Source organism: Coenobita brevimanus, chromosome 64, assembly GCF_032717465.1.
Source record: "Coenobita brevimanus isolate Jiangsu-jjx chromosome 64, ASM3271746v2, whole genome shotgun sequence".
Lineage (NCBI taxonomy): Eukaryota > Metazoa > Arthropoda > Malacostraca > Decapoda > Coenobitidae > Coenobita > Coenobita brevimanus.
The window spans coordinates 3837459-3839592 of NC_137017.1; positions in this window are offsets into that span (position 1 = coordinate 3837459).

Consider the following 2134-nt stretch of genomic DNA (forward strand, 5'->3'; position numbering starts at 1 on the left):
CATGGCCATCAATTAAGGTGAAAGGGGTTAGGTATCTTCGTCAGGTTGGAGAGAGAGAGAGAGAGAGAGAGAGAGAGAGAGAGAGAGAGAGAGAGAGAGAGAGAGAGAGAGAACGTCTTGAACACGCTGGACAGATCCGTGTTTAACCAGTTTTCTCTCTCTCCATTCACCCATTTTCCCGGTAGCTCTCAGACGGCTGGACTTTTAACATGGGTTTATCAAGGAGAATTTCTGTGAACGCTTTTCGAAGTTGCAAGGGAGATATATTTATGGTGTGTGTGTGTGTGTGTGTGTGTGTGTGTGTTTGCGACATGTAGGTAGATTAGATTGACAAACAGATGAATTGATATAGATAGATACATACATGGCTAGACAGACATAGCTAGAGAAATAGACCTAAATAACTTGATATATTCATACATAGATAAGTAGATATAGCAGGTAGATAATGCAAACGAAAATGAAAAGGAAGAGGGTATGAGGCAAGAGCAAGGAAGAAGGGAGGGGTAAGAGTAAAGAAGGAAGTGGGGATGGATTTTGTGTTTATGAAAGTGGATGAGACAAAGAGACAGATGTATAGATAGGAAGGCTGGCAGACAGATCGACAGACAAACAGACTGATAGATAGAGAGACAGACAGACAGACCGATACACCATTAGACTGACTGCTAGACTGATAGATGAACAGAAAGACAGATCAATAGGTAGATAGGTAAGTTAGGAGTGAAACAGATACAGATGGACAGGCATTAAACAAACAGACAGACTGGTAGATAGAAACAGAGAGGGAGAGAGGCAGTTAAGGAAGGGGAGGGAAGGGGGTTGTTGAGAGGGGGAGGAGAGGGAAGGGGGTTGATCTGAGGAGAGAGGAGGGGTTTGATAAGAGTGGGGAAGGGAGGGGGTAGGTTGGCTAACTTGGATATCCCAGAGGTCCTTAAGTGAGGCCGCTGTAAACATGACCAGCCCAGACCAGCAGTAACAGAATTCCTTCCCCCTTACTCCCCTCACCTCCCCCTCACCCTCTCACACCTCCTAACCTCATCCCCTCACACCCCCTCATATCGCCTCCTCGTCGCTTCATCTCTTCCCTCAAACCCCCCTTGCCCACCTCCCCTCATCCCTCTTACACCCTCACCTTCCTTTCTCCTGACCTCCCTTGCCCGCTCACCTCCTCCCTCACTCTCCTTTTCACTCCCTTACCCCTTACTTCCTCCCTCACCCCTGTTACCCTTTGCCATCTCCCTCACCCACACCAGTGCAGATCAAGAGCAGGAAAACCCCAGTCCCCACATTCTCATCTCCCCCTCCCCCATCACCTCCCTCTCACCTTCCCTCCTTCCCTCTCAGTCCTCTTATCCCACTCCCCCCCACCATCCCTGACCAGAAACAAGAAAGATCCCCCCTTACTCCCTCCCCCTCACCACCTCAGCCCTCACCCCCTCATCATTCAGTAGTCACTTTAATTATAACCTGTGTAAGATGCGAATTGAGAAGGAACAGTAGGTCTCTTGTTCTTTGCATTCCTTTGTACTCCTTTGTATTCAGTCACCACTACCCCTCCTCACCCTTCGTCCCCACTCTCTTCCCTCCTAATCCTTCTCCCTCCCCCCCCTCCTTGTTTACTGCTGCAGGAGGGAGCGGAAAGTTGGAGGAGGAGGAGAAGGAGGAGACGAAGAGGGAAGGAAAAATGTTAAGGAGTTAGGGATGAAGGAGGCGAGGAGAGAAAGAGGAGAGTGGAGAGAGGGGATACGGTGGAAGAGGTGACTTGGAGAGAGAGAGAGAGAGAGAGAGAGAGAGAGAGAGAGAGAGAGAGAGAGAAAGGTAGTAAAGGGGAAGGAAAAAGAGAAGGACAGCAGAATAAGTAAAAAAAATGAGGAGATAATGATGATGATGATGATGATGATGATGATGATGAGGAGGAGGAGGAAGAGGAAGAGGAAGAGGAAGAGGAGAAGGAGATGGGGAAATCTTGAAGATGGTGGATCTGGAGAGGGAGCGGGGAAAACAGGGCTGGAGGGGGAGGGGAAGAGGAGGAAGAAAGACGAGTAATTGGAAAAAATATACTGCAGTTGGAAGAGGAAGAGGAAGAGAAAGGAGGAGATGAGGAAGAAGGAAGTGTAAAAGAAGGAAGAGG